At 38.2% G+C, this 18,108-nt stretch overlaps 1 protein-coding gene across 1 annotated transcript in view; it reads left to right on the top strand.

The window, feature by feature from the left end:
- Positions 1-669: 669 nt before the first annotated feature.
- Positions 670-18,108, top strand: part of LOC120542238 (teneurin-2-like) — a 1,685,504-nt gene continuing 1,668,065 nt past the window's right edge. The window contains exon 1 of the mRNA XM_039774544.1: positions 670-1,065. The gene's annotated coding sequence lies outside the window, so the exon portion shown is untranslated. The remainder of the gene's footprint in view (positions 1,066-18,108) is intronic.

The raw sequence follows: 18,108 nt of genomic DNA on the forward strand, positions 1-18,108 counted from the left end.
GGAGTGGGAGTGGGAGTGGTGGTGGTGGTGGTGGTGGTGGTGGAGGAGGAGGAGGAGGAGGAGAAGAGAGTGTTTTGTGGTGTAATTGTGCTTTTGGGACTGTGTGGCACGGGGAAGACGTGTTTCACAGTTGAAGAATTAATAAAGCCTTTGTGTTCATTTTGTACGTGCCTCTGCGTCAGTCTGTGCCGGGTCGGGCGCTTATATAGCGCCTTATCACAGTGTAAAAAGTAAAGGGGTCTAAATACTTTCTGAAGGCACTATATATAAAAGCTGCTAGGCACCTGACAATGTACTTGTTGCCGAATATTTATTTCTGTAACTAAAGCGATTAGTTTAAGCAATAGAAGATAACACTAAGAGCCCTTAAGTATATTTTTCAACACTTAAGCCCTTTTGCTTTAAAGCCCAGGACGTGGTTGGTGGCTCGAAATGTTGGTGACGTGATGTCGATCGCCAACAGGCTTATAAACCCCTACGAATGATAACAATCGGATGTCCTCTGAAATGTCTTATTTCAAAAATCTGTTGCAGTAATCCTCCCACCCCCGTCCCCGTGAAGAGTACAGCCGAAAGGAGCCGTGCTACTGCTGCGGCGGCGGCGGCTACCGCCAGTACAATACCTGAGATGCGTGCGGCTCCGGAGGCGCCCCTCCCCCGGTGTCAGTGGTAGCTTCCAATCTGCTGCGCTCGAGAGCTTCAGGCTCTAAGCCTAGGATTGGATGTGTCTCATTCAGACCGAGCTTCTGTGTTTTGGAGCTTCATGATAGAAAAAAAAAATGTTGTAGTGGGACGTGTTAGGGTTTATTTATTTCATATATGACATGCTCTAAGACAACAGAGGACAAACAAACGGGAAGAAATAATCGCGGTTTCCACCTTTGGTTTTTCTTCTTGCTTTATTTTGCTCTAAACAGCTGCAACGCCCACAAAGTAGAGGAATTATTTTACCTGGCTTTTTAAAGAAAGAAAAAGAAAAACAACGCAAAGCTCAATCCGGAGGGAGGAAGAAAAAAGTTTCCCCGAGGGAGGAATTCCACGCCGGTTGTCTGTGGGTTTGCTCCGGTAAGTCGTCGCTCGTTTCTGTGTATTTATGACTGCCTGCCCTGTATCGGTACGCGTCCTTTTTATAGCTTTGACCTACCTGGCAGTTTGTGCCGCACATCAGCAGTCAGTCGCTATACGGTGGGTGGGATGCGGGAGTTGTAAGTGAACGTGCGGTGTGCCAGCCGGTGGAAAGGAAAAAAAAAAAGTGGAGCGCGTCGAGGAAAGCGGGAAACGAGCGCGCGCGGCTACGGCGGAGGCGGTAGCGGTGACGGGAGGCACCGTTATTAGTTGGCTCAAGCCGCTTGAGATGCTCGGCTCAGCGTGACAGTACGCCGGCAGTAGGAAACGGCCGCCCGGCTGAACTTCAAGGGCAGCGGCGATCAGCCTTCTCGCTGTCGTTTGGCTGGGGGACACGCGGCGTCCGTGACACCTGCCCAAGTGTGGGCGACGCCGGTTCTCCGGATGTCTTCGGGGTTGTCACATTGCTTTTGCTTGACAGTGCTGCGCAGCCCTCTCCTACCTTCTAGAGAGCCGTACTAAACGGTGCTTGACATTTTTTTGGTGTTTATTTGTGGAAGTCGATTATTTGTTTTGTATGTGGAGATTCGTCGCGGTCGCTGACCTTACCTGCCGCACGGCATTTTTTTTTTCGGCATGCCGCTGTACCGGTAGACGCGCGTGCTGTGTCGGGGGCTTATGGAAGATTGTTTTATAATGCAGTTCTAGCTTAGCTTCTAAGGTGGGCACTTGAGAGAAAACAAACATAACGTATTATTTTAAGGCAAGCCGTAAAAATAATTAAAATAACAGCGTACGATTCTTAAAATATTCCTTTTAAGTAAAGCTCATGTCTTTCGCCTCATAATTAGATTAGTCCGATCCCGACGTGTCATGGGCCTTTATTTACCACCGTAGTGAATTTAGGCAGGCACAGTGGCGCAGCAGATAGCGCTGTCCCCGGTTCGATAACTTCAACATGCAATCTGCCAGTTCTTTCCTATACACGAGGGCTTTTTTTTTTTTTTTACTTGCAACGTTCAGATCGGGGCCCTGCCTGGTTGCATTAGGGTGCACAGGAAAAGTGATCGAGAGAAGTATTGACTTCTTTGGCATCCCAAGGTGTTTTGATGGACCTTCAGTGCCACTTTAGAGACTGAGGAATACCTCGTGTTTAGTAGATAAACCACATGTGATTGGACAGACAATGCTTTTTAATATGAAAGTTGATTGATATATCTGGATGTGCAACAATTGTGCATATCAGCAGTCTGAAACTGCTTTTTGTTAATTGTCACTGTAGTGAAGGGGAATATCATGTTTAATAGAGAAAACTATATGCAATTGGGCATATATTGTTTCAGTGTGAAAGGCGATGCACAAACTGTGTATTTTAAAGCTCAGTCTTTTTTCTTCAGTGTCATTGTAGAATAGAGGAATATTGTGTTTAGTAGATAAACTACATGCTACTGGACAAGCATTGCTTCTGTATGATAGGTGATTGATGTATCTGAATGTACTAACAATTGTGTATATTAACATTGTAAAAGGTGTCACCGTAGAGAAGGGGATTTTCTTGCTTAATAGAGAAAACCACAAGCTGTTGGAAAGACATTGTTTCAATATGAAAGGCAATTGATGTATCTATATGCACAAAATATGTATATTAATACTGTCTTTTTTTTCTTCAGTCTCACTGCAGAGTAGAGGAATATTGTGTTTAGTAGATAAACCACATGCTACTAGACAGACCCTGCTTTTATATGAAAGGTGATTGATGTATGTGGATGCACAACAATTGTGTATATTTCTACTGTAAAAGTCTTTTCTTCAGCTTAACTGCCCTGCATCCATCATTCCCCATCACCTTAATCCCTATTAACCTTCACCACACCTTTACTATTGAAAACCGTGAGGGCTAAATGAAATATTACTGGAGGGGTGTCAAACTCACATCCTAGGGGGATGTATTGGCTTCAGGTTTTCATTTCTGCCACTTCCTTAGTTTTGCAGCCCGTTATTGCTGCTAATTTATCGTAATTTTTTTGCCTTAATCATTAACTATGTTTTGCTTTAATGGGCAGCCAAGTAATAAAGAAACACAAAAGATGACCAGCTAACACAGGGGTCTCAAACAGTTCTTGAATGCCACTGTTTTCATTCCAACCAGTTCCCTTTTTAAGTGTCAATGCAAACCATTATTCAATTCTAAGGCTTGTTTGTGATTGTATTTTAACTCACCTGTCATTTACAAAACTGATTTAACTTTTATGAGATTACCATCTAAATATTTTGTGGGCCTGAGCAGACCTTCTTTTTCTTTTTCAGATATTTTATTGAGGCAGGTATTGAATGAAAGACAAATGAGATTTAAGTTACCCAGATCATCTCTTTGACTCTGGTGGGTCCACATTATTATTTGGTTGTTTGTTAAAGAAAAAATCCACCCATCCACCCAGTTTGCAAAATTGGTACATCACTAAGCAGGGCCTCAGGAGCCTATCCTATTGTGCATAGGGTTCAAGGCAGGAACAAACCCTGGACAGGGCGCCAGTCCATCGCTGGGTGAGCACATAGACACACATGTGGGCCAGTTTAGTATTGCCAGTTTGCCTAACGTGCATGTCTTTGGACTGTCTGAGGAAACCCACACAGGCACGGGAAGACTCTATACCAGGAGGACCTGGGACATGAACCCCAGCCACCTTGTTGCAAGGCAGCAGCATAATAACTGTGTCATCATTCTGCCATAAAGAAATAATGAAACAATTAATATGCAACTCGGTTAAAATCAAAACAGCACGATATGTTTCATTATCAATAGTAGTTGATTAACAATAGAGAAAGTGACAGGAATGAAAACCTACAGCCACTGGAGACCTCCAGAAACTGTATTTGACATCCCCGTGTTACAAATGTTAAAGTAAGTTGTAAAAATGTACAGTATATTGAAATAACATTTTCATATATGTACACTTTTAAGTGCGACTTTACTATGTATCTTGCCACAACCATTTAAAAATTTCATATAGAGGAGGGTCATTTTCTCCAAAAATGTTGTTAAGTACATTGGTTTGGGCTTATCTTCCTCTGTTTTTTACTGACTATATGTTCTGCTTGTATAATTTATATAATACTCCATGTGTACATCATTTAGTAGACTGATGTTGTCAGTTTGTCCTTTGGGATCAGTTGATACAAAGTTTATGGATCTTTCAATCATTGTACCTTTAGATAAATTCATACTAAGGTATGCTTGTTTACCTTTCTACATTCTGTAAATGTGTGTTTATACTTTATCTTAAAAATAGAATGATTATTATAGTTAAGAATTGGCTGTCTAGCTATGGTGTTTCAACTGGATATTAACGTGCCTGAAGGATGAGAAAGACAGGTGTTTGATATCAATACTTATTGAACGACATGCACTCTGTTGCACAGAGGGAATGTAGCCTGAATAAACCGCATGAAATGTAAAATTGCTTACCTCATGGTGTACATATAAGTTTAAAAAAAAATAAAACAGAAAAGCTTCATAAACATTTTACAAGTTGTGAGAGACAGTGTCTGTGCAGTGTTATACTTCCACCTTCAGGTTTAACAGATGTTCAACCTACAAACTACTTGTCATGGCTATGGTTTTGGCTGCTTATGTGTAATTTATATATATATTTTTAGCAGCGAAGCTGGTTATCTTTTGATTTATTTATTTAATTGTTTGATATGTGGCATTTTTTAACTCATTATCCTACAGTGGCTGAAGGATTGTTTTTTCTTGGCTTGAATGACTGGCTACTCTATAACAGGATTGTTCTGTCAGAAAAAGTTTGTCAAAAAATAAGAAACTTTAGAATATTGTCATTTGTTTATATTTTCAATTTTTTAAAAAAATGACAAGTGTATATGTGAACTATAAATAGTCAATTTGATATGGTACCCTTACCTGTAATGTAGAAATTAAGCATTTATGTAGAGGTGTATAAATGTAGACAGGCAGAGTGGTGTAGTGCTTTGGACTTCGAACCCTGAGGTTTTGGGTTCAAATCCCACTACTGACACTGCTTGACAATGAGCAGGTCGCTTCACTTGCCTGTCTTCTAACAGAACAAAAGCAAAGAAACATAACCAATTGTATCTCAAAAGTTGTAAGTTGCCTTGAATAAAGGTGCCTGCCTAATAGCAGTGGAGCTTTCATTGTCTTGAGGTTGATTGTGATTGTAAATACCCTCCTCTCCTGACTCTAGGTTGTCCTGATTTTTTGTGGCATTTTCTGAAGCTGCGTTTTGCCCTGGGAATTAGTTTCAAAACCTGCTAACTCCATTTTTTTTTGGTTGCAATAAGACACCTTCACAGATGAGTGGATATTATTATCAAGCAAAATATATAGTTTTTGTTGTGTCACAAATTGCTCTCTCATTTTTTAATGATGATTAATAATAGTGATTTGCCTTAAAAGACCTGTCATCAGTTTTTGGAACACATGTTCTCCAGCACAGGTCCATGGGGAGGCAGGCTCTGTTCTAATAGCAACAGGTTCAATGCCAGAGGACTCAGTCCTAAATGGAGTTCTAGTTTACCAAGGGCCTACTTACACCCTTAATAAGGCAATTAAAAGTTACTAATCAACTGAAGAACTTTTGTTTGGTCCACTATGCCAACTCATTTCTAAGTGCACCAGAGTGCAGCATAACATAAGTATAAAATAACCAGTAATGGCGCACTGCACGATAATGTGTAGTGAATCTACTTGACTTGAGCTTTCATAGTTTTCATCCTCTTTCTCTGTACATTTAGAATTCGTTTGATCAGAGGTTGATGTGCTTGCTGCTTCCTGAGCAGCTCTTCTTTTCTCCACCCTTGCGACCTGCTTGTTCTCTTCTTTCATCAGCATCTTTTTGCGTTAAAACTGTGTTTGTCTTGCAATTACTTAGTACGTTTTCCTTAATTTTTCACTTAAGCTGGCACTTAAGTTTTCAATCTGCCTCAAGAATGATTTAAGATATGAAGAGGTAGGGAAAGTGACGGCGAAGGTGGTAAGGAATGAGAACCGTGCCTGGACGCATGTGCTGCACAGCCGCTCTGCTGGCGGCTGCCGAGAGTTGATTCTACAGTAAAATACAGTAAAAAAGAGGATTAACTTTGGAGGTCAATCATCACCCTTAAAGCGGACAATAGATATTACATAGTATATGTGTACCAAATATCAAGTCAATAGTTCAAACGGTTTGCAAGCTACAGGTGTTTTAAAATCCTGGACAGACAAACAGATAGCCACGTTATTGTATTATATAAGAAGATATTCTCGGGCGTGCTTAATGAAATTCCTGATCATGTTGGGCCAGATCCTATGCCAGGAGCAATGGGGGTAAGACATGAACCAGCTATCAACATGTTGCTAGTCCAAAACACGGCCTACAGGTACACATATCCATGGGACTAATTTAGAATTGCATGTTAATCTACAATGACGCACATCATTGTTGATGTGAGATGAAAGCGGAATAGTCAAATAAAAACCTGCAAAGACTTTGGGAGAATGTGCAAAGTACATGCAGAAGAGAGCACCAGTGAAGGATTTGAATCCAAGATGGCGAAGCATTAGCATTAAGCATGGCACTAACAAAATCTAATCTAGCTATGATAGTGTGTTTATTGGTTTATTTGGATTACATTTTTTTTTCTTCATGTTTATTACATTGCCAGTAAAATGAATGTATTTATAACTGTATTGGTGCCACATTCTGCTCCATAGAATTACTTTAATCCTTCACTGGTTTTGATATTTGTGGATACAGTTCTTATACAAGTATTTTTATACTTCTTATAAGCAGTAGGCACTTTATCTACTGTTATTTTCTTTCACCCTCCTGCACAGTATTTTAACATAAATCTTGCCACAGACAATTTACAAGAGCAAATATGTTCTTATTCCAAATTCTGTGAGGTACACATGGCAGTAAATTTGACTTGATTGACACCATAAAATTTTCTACAGTCCCCCATCCCATGCAACCTGAAAGCTCTTATTTTCTCAGTTCTTTCCAACTCTGCCATCTCCGCTGCAATAAAAAATATTTCACAATGAAGCACTCAAGTAAAATGTAAAGTTTTTCATCAACGGAGGATACATTCATCACAATGTTGACAGAGCCCTCAGTAATGCCACAACATTCATCCCAAGAGAGGCATCAGAAACAACAAGTACATTATCCTTCTTCCCCATTCCCACCTTAAAATGATGTCTCTTTCTCATTCAATTTTCCTGCTTTATAGACTGAATCTCCTACAGAAGCCTCTTTCCAGACACTTCTTCTTGCACCTGACCATCACATCCAGTTTACTGCTCCCTTTACAGCCTTGAGCCATCCTCTAAATTAGAAACTTACTGCTGCAACAGGTCCTGCTGTGTCCTATAGGATCATAAGTAGGTTTTTGTTGAGAATAGACTGGCCTTTTTGGTCACTTTACCAACAGCCACAGGGTCACGTGCTTGTTCAAAGCCATCTTTACCACTCAAAATGCCTTTTACAAAGTGTCCAGTAATTTATGTGAGTAAAACAGAAGGAAGTGGCGTATAAATTGTTTTAGCAGGTCTTTTCAAGTCTGTTTCACTTGTTTTAACTACACTGGTTCATCACAAAGATTACCATCAGAGACACTCATCAAAGAAAAGGAAAGCTTCTGTTGTTTATTAAATTTGCCTCTCCAGTATCTCCCATCAGCAAACAACTGACTATTCTTTTAATCTCACTATTCATCTCCATAAATGCTCACTTTCCATCCTTTTCACCTGTCTATTTCATCAGAAACCAAATCTACTTTTTCCAGTACATGGTTACTGTTAAGTAGAAAATCTGTCAGTGAAAGGCACAGAAGCCAGTCTTAAAGGTGATGCCAGTCCATTGCAGGGCATAGTCTTACGAGCACACAATTGTCCTTACAACTTGTCAGTTCAATTATTGTTTAGTTAACCTAATAGTAGAGTCTGATAGGGACATTGAGGAACTCCACACTGAGGGCACCAAGATGATCCAGTGTCCATTAGGTGTGAGGTGACACCTGTACTTACCACGCTTATAATAAATACATACATTTTGCTCAGATTTTAGTATGACACTTTTAATTGTATACAGTGCTGGTAATTCTTATTAGTTCTTATGTCCTGAAGCCATGCATACCTGTAAAGTTCACAAAGATGGTTTAACTGAACATCTAAACCTTTACTGACATAAAATGTTATTTCTATATAAAGTCTCTCAATTAATGACAAGAGCATTGAACTAGCAGGTCAAAGGGCAGCTTGTATATACAGTACCATAATAAGCAAATCAAAACAAAGCTCAAAGAAATTTGTTATATCATAATATTCTCAAACCTACTTTATCCAATTTAACAACAATAACATTTATTTCTATAGCACATTTTCATTCAAAGGTTGTAGCTCAAAGTCCTTTACAACATATCAAAGAAGTAGTTACGAGCAAAGAAAAACAAATTCAAGTTAGATAAGAATAATAATAAGTAAACAGTACACAAAAGATAAATAAATACTGCCCACTTACATAAAAAGATATACAAGTAAGGGAAGTAGAGTCCTTACATACAGAATTTTTTTTTCATCAATGTTTAAATGACAGATTGATTATAAGGTCAGATGACCACGGAGGACAGAAAAAATAAAATCTCCAGTTAAGCAGGAGAATATAAAAAAAATATTGATGGGATCCAGGCCAAAAGACCACCTGGTTCTTTATTGGTTCTTATTCAAGGCAGTGGGTCTTGTGACAAGTTGAGGTATCTGTTTTTATTTAGATATCACAAGCAGCTGCATAGAACTTTGATCACGTGCTGGCCACCACAGAAGACCTGGAAAAGAAAATTGGGAAAAAGTAAAGATGAAAAATGATTGCATATTCAATGAAGAGAATAACAGTTCTGTGCATATCCAAGGTATTGAGAGAGCGACTAAATTGAAGCTATGAAAAAGCAAAATTAAAAAAGTGGGATTTTAGGAGATTGTTAAAATGTTTATTAATTCAGGGTTTTGGAGTGCTAGGAGCAATTCAGTCCATCCAAAAAATGTACTTGAATTTACTAATAAATACTGTTTTTATTTGTGTGTTTTCTGAGTATTTTTTGTTTGGCATGTTCATTGATTCTGCATGGTTAGTGTGCTGACACCAAATCTTTCAATGGATATGGTTCTGTAGTTTCTTTATTCAATACTAGGACCAATTAAGGCTTAAATTGTGCAATGCATTTTGTTTTCTTGTGGAATGGATGACACATTTATGATAGCGCTTAGAAGAACAAAAAGAAATCATACCATACTAATGATAAAAATATGAAGTGGAATGATAAATTTAAACTCTTAATAAATAAATAATCGGACGGGAGCAAGTGATACCTGTAAACTGATAAGGAACAATGCAGGGTAGAGAGAGATGGTGACGATTAGCTTAATTTTGGTTGTATTTTTTTCGGGGCACAGGGCCAACAGGTTGATCCATAAGAGGGGTGGAAATTAGTTGTCAGCAAATTGCCAAGACTCCCCAGTCAGTCAGTCAGTCAGTCAGTCAGTCAGTCAGTCAAACATTCATTTAGTCAGTGACTGAATGCAAGATGAAAGCAGAATCAGGGGCATGCAGCATTATCCATCCATCCATTATACAACCCGCTATATCCCAACTACAGGGTCATGGGGTGTGCTGGAACCACTCCCAGCCATTTTATATATATATATATATATATATATATATATATATATATATATATATAAAAATTATAACCTCTGGCTTTCTAATGTTTGAAGCCAGCTATGGGGGTGTTACATTGAGAATAATAATATTTAAGTGCCAGAAGTTATCTTTATTTAATTAATAATGTAAAGTGTTTTCACTATTATTGCTTTTAGAAGTTTTTGTGTTTGTGTATATTTAGTTTTAAAGTTAAGGCCAAAAAAGACCCCTTTTATCCCTCGCTACTACGCATAGACATTCCCATTTGAAACAATGGATTGAAAGGCATGACTTTCTTATTGTGAATTCCCTGTTGCATTGAAATAACTTTTACCAGCTAACAGCCTAAGCCTTGATAAATCTTCATGAACTGCATAGACTTTATTTTGAGGACACTAGAGAGTAGGGTTAGAAAGCTGACCAAACAATGCAAGGAAGTTATTTCCCAGGCCAAACATTCAAAAACTCACCAAGGATCAATTAAACTGTGCAAACCTGAGATTTTACTGAGCCTGGGTTAAAGATTGATTTCCCTCTGAACATGTAGAATGTTCCTAAAGCACCTTTTTTTTAAATTCATTTGTAACAAAACAGACATTTTTGCTCAATAATAATACATTATTGATGTCGCATATGTTGTGATTTGCCTAAGTGGGAATGAGCCCATTTTGTCATTCTCAGAATGACTAGACAAATCAATTTTCAGTTCAGAAAGTGAAACTTATTCTTTTATTAAAGATTACAAATTAAATATTTTAAGTGATTTTTACAAACTTGGTAAGTAAAAATAACAGCTTTGATGAATAAGTAAAAATGGCTCAATTCAGAATGATATATTTTGAAAATTGATAGTTGTTTCAAATGTGCTGTAAAAATAAATAAATTATGAGGGTTATTTTATATAAGTCCATTTTCTGAACTTTATTATGAAATTTCTAGAAATAATCCTGGAAACAGCAGGTACAAGACAGGAGCCATTTCTGAACAGGGCAGTATCCAGTTAATCAATCAATCGATCAATCAAAGCAGTGTTGTAATACATACGGATTAACATTGTACAAGTATAATAAATTATTTGTTTGTCTACCTCACAGAATACAACCATTAATTAATAATTAATGGAATAGTTGACAGTAGAGTAATGCAACAGTACAGAAAAATAAATGCTAAAATACACAACTGCTATTTTTATGCAATAGCAAACAACACTACAGCCTGTAGTAGTAAAAATGAGGTAGAACAAGGTAGTGAAATCAAGTGACAAGTGGTAAATAAGGAGTTGCAATCACTGTAGCAACTTAGGAATTAAGCAAGAAAGTAACAGTTCTGAGATTCAACAATAACAAGTGCAGTGCAGATAAACTAAAATAGGGCGTACAATAAGCAGATCACAGTAAATAGCTCACTGATAACTGGCAGAGATCCATACTAGGGTACAGCCACGCACATGCGGGTACTCTTCCACTGGCCAGTCTAGTGACACTAATTAACTTACGTCTGTGAGATGTTGGAGGAGACTGCAGTGTCCAGCAAAAACTCCTGTGGTCATGAGGAGTATGTGTATAGTTCACACAAACATGAATTTAGTGGAATGGTGTGAGAATGGTGTTTTTATGAATATTCTTATTCAGTTAATTCTTACTGTTATTTTTCTCCCACAATTTTTTTAATCCCTGTAAAAAGCTTCATATATATAAACTTCTATTCGCGGAAGTGTATGTGTCTGTCTGGCCCGGAAGTGAGAGGTGGAGTCGGGGTAATTACTCCGCCTCCGAGGAAACAAAACTCGCTTAGTTGTTAATAACACAAGCGAGGCGAGCATGTCTGCAAAACGAAACCACAGAAGAAAGACAAAGTCGCTTAGCTGCAAGCGGCAAGCGATAACCCTTTTACTTTTCTTCCTGCTGCTAATGCACAATCGATACGAGTACATCAGCAAAACGAAACCTCCTAGGAGAGAAACGCCCAGAGTAGTTCCTTTCAATCACCTGACATCTCTACATTTCATTTTTTTTCTGACAAATTCAATAGTTTCTAGGACCAGCACGGACTTTTTACAGCATGGGCTTACACAGCTAGTTGTTTACTAAACTTCCATATAACCAGATGTGTAAAAGCCTTATGCTCTGTATTAAAGTGTTAACTTTGGTATTTTTAGAACTAAATTATTTTTCCTGTTCTATTAAGAAAATTTAATTCTGTAGGCTTATTGTTCAGTGACCATAAAAATGCAAAAATAAATAAAATTACCTCAAAATAAATACTTTCTAACTAATAAAATATATGCAGAAAATATTTATCCATTACACATATGGCATAAATAAAAAAACTCTTCACATAATTGCAGGCTGACATATTAATTTTGTCGGTAATGCATTTATTTAAAACAAAGCTTAATTAAAAATATATATATATTTTTCACAATTTGTCTAACTAAAGTATATATACTCGCACAGTGATTCAGTTAATTGATATTGGCAGTTAAACACTGCTTAAATGTAAATATACATGCGCTTTTAAGTTTTAATCATTTTTAATCATTAATTGCACTACAGCTTTTTTGCTTTAAAAAATACATTTACTATATTTATACAGGTGTTTTTTTTTTTACAGTCTACCAGCTAGACATTCTTAATTCTTGAGATGTAATTATACATATGGATTACCTTGTTAATTATGCAGTACTTGTTTCTTCTGAAAGCTTATACAGTATGACACACGCAAACAAGTAAAACACAGTACAAACCCTTAAAAAAGCCGTACATTTATCAGATGTGCATAGGATATTTATCAAGAAGATACAAGGTTAACATGCTTAACAAGTTTACAAGTGAAATTGACAAATTTTGTTTTAAGCTAACATGCCTACTTTTTAGTAAGCATTAATTTCAAATTCCTCTCTATTTTTTTTTCTTCAATTTGGAAATGTGAGCTGCTGTAGTTAACACAAGCTCGTTCACCATCCAAACTCAGACAAGCAGCCTTCGTTTTAATTAAAGGACAAAATAAAAGAGAGGTTTGAATTCATTAAGTAGCTCTTCTTGCCATTTGACTAATTGCGCAGAATGACTCCTCCAGTTCTTTTTCTTTCCCTCAGTTTATTACTTGGATTTCTTTAATGTAAAGTTTAATATTCTGGTCTTACCTCTCTCTCTCTCTCTCTCTCTCTCTCTCTCTCTCTCTCTGATATAGTCTGCCTTACGTCTCTCTGTTTACAGGAAGTTTACAAAAAATGTGTGCTAACTCAACTATCATAATGCCATGCATAAAGCAGCACAACAACTAAATTACAGTAAAGATTAGAAAAGCAGATGCTAAAAAAAATCGGTGTTTGTGATCGGTCAATTTACTGATCACTGAGTGAGTCTTTTGTAGTGAAAATCAGCTGATTCAGATCGGCAGCCAATCAATCAGGGTGATCATTAAATGCTGGTAGGGTAATTGGAATATAACAGTTGGCCCAGTGTAGCTGTGAGTCAAGTATACTTATCTAGGATTGTTTACTTCTTTCCTTCCATTCCTGTGTGGGTAAAGGCCATCTTTGTGTTACCATGTGTAACACAACAATAGGTTAAAAAAGCGAAAGGGTGATTGGAAGACATTTCCCATATAATTACAGTATGTTCTTTCTGTTAAAAAACATTTAACATTTATTTATACTTTTTATAGTTTACAAATAATATTGCTAACAAAATTGAAAAAGACCTTTAGTCTGAAAATTATTTCAGTTCATTGTTTAAATTTACAGAGTATTGAAGTTTTTGAACAGTAATGTTTCATTTTTCAGCCACAATCTTAATCTCATATTTTGTCTGTGCAGGTAATGAAAAGTACTGACAGACAGAATGTATACTGATGTGATAACAAACCGAGCACTGTGACATTATTACTTGTTGGAACACTGCAGCCTTTACAGGAATCTTCCACCTAAAAATTACATTTTTGTATATGTTACTTCATGTAGTTTGTAGTGATGACCAAGAAAAAATGTTAATGTCATGATTTCATGCCGAACAGAGATAAAAAAGTATATGATACAATGCAAGTCAATGATGATTAAAGATGTACTGTACAATGGCAACCTATATGAAAACTGTCCAGGGTTGGGAATCTCAAATTTTTATTATCGCACAATCCACATATATCGATTTTCCAGTTGCATTCCCAAAACATGCAGAACATACATTTTTTGCTAAATGCTGTTAAATAGATACTTCTGAAAAATCAGCACCCTTCATAAACAAGAAGCTCAAGTTACATGGGATTGACTTTTGGAACTGAAGATCCACCTCTCCCCCTCACACATTGTTTAAGAGTTCTCCCTTCAAAAAAAAAAAAAAAAGTGTTTTACAAGATGCCAAAGAAATAGTTACATAAAAAGAAAAAACAAATGAAATTAAGCAAGAATAATCTATATATATATATAATTCACTAAGGCAAGACGACCATGGAAAGCACGCCGAAGGGGCGTGGATTCACTAAGCTGCCAACAAGTTAGACACCTATGGCGCACGCAGGAAGGAGCCACGCCCACCAACTCCAAGACCATTGGATACGACGACAACTCGCAGAGCCACGCCCACCAACTCAGACGCGACGACACAGAAAAAATGGCGTCATTTATATTCGTCTGTCGTAGAGGCAACATGCAGCTCCGACCCACGCTGACTGTTAATAGAGGCATGTTTCTTGCGGAGGTGAATCGCCATATGCAGCGTGTAAAACGGTTTGCGAGGGGTATCCCATGGGATTCTTAAAACATTCCTTTACAACTGAGGTTAAAACACAATAAAGTAAGCAGTCTTTAAAAAACGAGTTTTCGGTTACGACGCGACCGCGTGCACCCTGGCAAACTGTTTTACACGCTACATACAGCAATTCGCATCTGCGACAAACATGCGTCTTCTTAGATGCTCCTGCACTTTGTACACACCCCCCTCCCACCTCGCTACTACCGTGGTCGGGTGTCTTGGTGGATTATATATAGAAAGGCAGCCAAAACCGCACAGAGCAATGAAAAGTCTACGTGAGTCACAGGTGCATCTGGACTGTACAAAGACGACAACGACTCGAGTGACGAGTTGAAGGTGGGCACATGAGCAAGCAGTGCATACTGAACGAGAAATCAGCAGACTAGCATGACGGAGGGAGCGGAGTGGATGCCCTTCTCCTCTCTTCCCGTTCCACCCTCCGCGCCACATGGACGATTGTGTGTTGGTTCGTTCCGTGTATTGGTTAAAACCCAATGAAGGAAGCAGTCTTTTAAAACCAATAAGCCCTGTGCCTCTGTTTCATTACCGTCTCACCTGCTTCACCAATGCAGGCCCCGCAACAGGGCAGCAAACCGGGTAACCAAAGTCTTTGGGTTCAGGGAGGAGTATGGTTACAAAGCTGAAACTTAAAGGAATTGACGGAAGGGCACCACCAGGTGTGAAGCCTTTTGCTTCATTTGACTCAACACAGGAAACCTCACCCGGCCCGGACACGGAGAGGATTGACAGATTGATAGCTCTTTCTCGATTCTGTGGGTGGTGGTGCATGGCAGTTCTTAGTTGGTAGAGCAATTTGGCTGGTTATTTCTGAAAACGAACGAGACTCCCACCTGCCAAATAGTTACACGACCCAACAGCAGTCGGCGTCCAAATTCTTAGACGGACAAGTGGCTTTCAGCCACGTGAGATTGAGCATTAACAGGTCTGTGATGCACTTGTATGTCCGGTACTGCACGCGCGCTACACTGAATGGATCAGCGTGTGTCTACCCGGCGCGGGGAGCCATACGTAAGCCATTGAACCCCATTCGTGATGGAGACCATGGCTTGCAATTGTTCCCCACGAACGAGAAATTCCCAGTACGTGCGGGTCATACGCTCGCACTGATTACGTCCCTACCCTTTGTAAACCCAATGGTCCGGTGATTTGGTGGATTATATATAAAAAAGCAGCCGGAACCGCGAAGAACAATGAAAAATCAACGTGGAATCCGACTGAGGCGGTGTTTGGAAAATTAACAGTCAACGTGACTCACAGGTGCGTGTGGACTGTAGACAGGCAGCGACTCAGGTAGGGAGTTGGGGCGGGCACATAAGCGGGCAGTGCGTACTCAGCGGCGCCGTTCAACCCCGTCCTTCGCTTTGGAAGGAGAAGGCGCGACGGCGCTCCTCCGGTTTTCAGTCACGGACAATTTTATGTTGGTTCGTAGCGTGCATTGTTGTAATGTTACTTTTCATGGTGGTTTATTAAATTACGGATTTTTCAAATGTTTATTTTTTCCTCTGTGCTTAAAAATCATTTAAACAGCGGCCTGATTATGCGGCGTAGAGCTAGTTCTTTTTCTTTTGGCTGCTCCCGTTAGGTGTTGTCACAGCGGATCATCTTTTTCCATATCTTTCTGTCCACTCCATCTTGTTCTGTCACACCCATCACCTGCATGTCCTCTCTCACCACATCCATAAACCTTCTCTTAGGCCTTCCTCTTTTCCTCTTGCCTGGCAGCTCTATCCTTAGCACCCTTCTCCCAATATACTCAGCATCTTTCCTCTGCACATGTCCAAACCAATGCAATCTTGCCTCTCTGACTTTGACATATTTCTTTGCGACAAATGATTTATTACAGCACATTTAACATATACTGTTTATTAATATTATTAATTAATAATATGGGCAACACTTTTGTTGCTCAAAAATTCATTTGAGTACATCTGTAATCCTTGAAAATAGAGCTTATCTAGCAAGTAAATGCTGAATATATTACAGGTTATATGCTACTGTAGCTGTATGAAGTCACAGGTATGTAGGCACTTTAAACCCCAAATAAAGTGATTTTATTTTTAAAATATTTTTTACAAACTAAGTATAACACATTTAGAATTCGACAATTGTGTAGAAGGGTTCCAGGAGGATAAATATTAGAGGATGTGCATATATTACTAGTATTACACATTTCCTTGCTATCTTTTGGTTTTTCTCTTGGTAAATTGTGTGTGTTCTATAGTTCAACATTTTAAGCAAATTCTGTGTTTCACCCATGTTTGCAAAATGTAAAATGTAATGGAGTATGCACTATCTACTACATAATAAAACAATAAAGTCTGTATGTCTAGTCCCTTAAAGCAATCTGATTGGTCAGTTTAGCTTTTGTGTGATTGGTCAGTGGTGATACAACTTAAGAGCAAGTGTGAGTGTGAGATGCACGAGGAGGAGTAAGGACGAACCTTGAGGGAGTCGCTTTAAAAGATGGAAAGTATAAAACTAGTCGAAAATGATGAGTCTGAGAAGCAGGCTTTACTGGAACACACTTGAGTTAGAGTGAACAGGTGAAGAGACATTTACAGATTTGCAAATACAGAGGAAAGGTGTTGAAAAGTAGACATAAGGTAAGATATAGCAAATATTTCTTAGTTATTCTGTTACCTATCTTTGACAGGTACTGTGGCTTGTATTATGAATGTTTAAAGGGTATTCACATACTATGGTAGTGTCCTAACATAAAGTTTATTTCTTTCTTTTATGTGTTTTAATTGTGTTTTATATCATAAAAATGTACTTGCCATCTGAAAGACTTTGGTTATTATAGGCTAGGATCACCTGATCAAGCTGGCTCTGGATTTGGTAGCTCAGAAAACCAACAATGCTAGACCCAGGCCCACATTTGAATAACTTTTTGTGGGTATGGGGCACTGACGTTTTAAACAGTTGACCACCTGGAGGATAAAATCATCCAGTAAAGAGTGATGCTCACTGAAATAATGTGGAAATGCCAGCTCATGGAGACAAATTAATATACAGAATCTTATAAGAGCTCCTCTACTTCAGATCTGCTGAAAAGCATATATGAACTACTTTGTAATTTTTGCATTTGTCTTTAGTGTGTTTTTCCTTATAAAATGTGGTGTCATGATGTACACACAACTAGTGTTGTGTATGTGTACTGCTTTTTTATTTTTTTTTTATTACTGTCTTTTTTAATAATGATTTGATGAGATAGGTGAAATGATTCATAATTCTGTTGTAGTCATTGCATATGAGAGATACAAATAAAACATATAGACTGTACAATTTTATGTTCAGTATTTATTGGACTAATTCTAGGCAAATATTTTGTTGTTTAGTATTTTTTGACCCAGATTTGACCAATATATGAGTTCCTGTACCATTTTCAAGATCATTGTGAAATAAATATGTTACAGGTAGCCATTGCAAAATTGCACAATGGAAGTGTTTTAACAGTCTCCCAATAATGGCTTCTACTTTCTTACAGTTAATTTCCAGTATTTTTTTATGTAAAAAGTTGAGAATAAAAGACATCTTTAGACTGTCAAACAGTG

This window comes from Polypterus senegalus, chromosome 13 (assembly GCF_016835505.1).
Source record: "Polypterus senegalus isolate Bchr_013 chromosome 13, ASM1683550v1, whole genome shotgun sequence".
In the NCBI taxonomy this organism is placed as follows: domain Eukaryota; kingdom Metazoa; phylum Chordata; class Cladistia; order Polypteriformes; family Polypteridae; genus Polypterus; species Polypterus senegalus.